Genomic DNA, 902 nt, shown 5'->3' with positions numbered 1-902 from the left:
CTGACACAATTTGATTTTCCAAACAGTTTAAATGACATATGTAAAACTGATCTTTAAAATAAAAGTGGCTCTAATTGTTTCATTGATTTAGGTGAAATGTTTTTTAGGTTAATGCAGGATCGTATTAGTTTATGTAAGGAATATTTAAAAAATGAAAGGGGTCTGACCTCCTGCAGGAGCACGTCCATTAGGTCCGATGGGTCCCACGCCAGGTCCCGGAGGCGCTCCCCAGAAGAACAGGTCCTCACCGAAGTTCATCTTGTCTTTTTCACCACGGATTTATTTTTTCTCACGAAAATCAGTCCTCACTGTCCTGAGTCCAGATGAGAAGTGAGGAGTCTGAGGTGACGTGCGTGCGTGCGTGCGTGCGTGCGTCCGCGCTCGTAGGTCTACGTGTCCACGTCGCTTATGTGAGAGGCCAACGCTCACGCATTGGGCGGGGGGCACCTTGAACTTCAGGCGCACACGTTCAGTTTGGCCACACTGTAGTCTCAGTGGGTCCAGTCTGGAAAAGCTGCAAATAAAGTCTAAAACGAAAAATAAAATAAAACAAAGCAGTCATGAATTAGGTGCTTTTTTTTTCCTTTCCTGAATCAATATTGACACAAGTGTTAGAATTTGCGGCACATTTTCTGAAAAAGATTAACATTACTTTTGTTAATCATTTGTTGTAGCTATTTTCACGTCTCATAAAAAATAGATTTGGTCTACTAAGTTTAATTAGCAATGATCAGACTTCTTTATTATAACAAAGTTTAATTATGCATCAATCTTTTCCTGTATTGACTTATCAAGCAACAATTAACCAGTCATACATGTTCAAACACTTGTAATGTGTTTTTTAAAAGGATCCTGTAGTTCATGTTTGTTATATGTTCTTAAAAATAAATACTGTATATTTC

The 902-nt window shown here is 38.8% G+C and overlaps 1 protein-coding gene across 1 annotated transcript in view; it reads left to right on the top strand.

The window, feature by feature from the left end:
- LOC106525238 (activating signal cointegrator 1 complex subunit 2 homolog) overlaps positions 1–902 on the top strand; it is a 4611-nt gene that overhangs the window by 822 nt on the left and 2887 nt on the right. The window lies entirely within an intron of this gene.

Source organism: Austrofundulus limnaeus, unplaced genomic scaffold (assembly GCF_001266775.1).
Source record: "Austrofundulus limnaeus strain Quisiro unplaced genomic scaffold, Austrofundulus_limnaeus-1.0 Scaffold219, whole genome shotgun sequence".
Classification (NCBI taxonomy): Eukaryota; Metazoa; Chordata; class Actinopteri; order Cyprinodontiformes; family Rivulidae; genus Austrofundulus; species Austrofundulus limnaeus.
The sequence above is the reverse complement of the archived record's forward strand: the minus strand, read 5'-3'. Positions and strand labels throughout refer to the sequence as shown.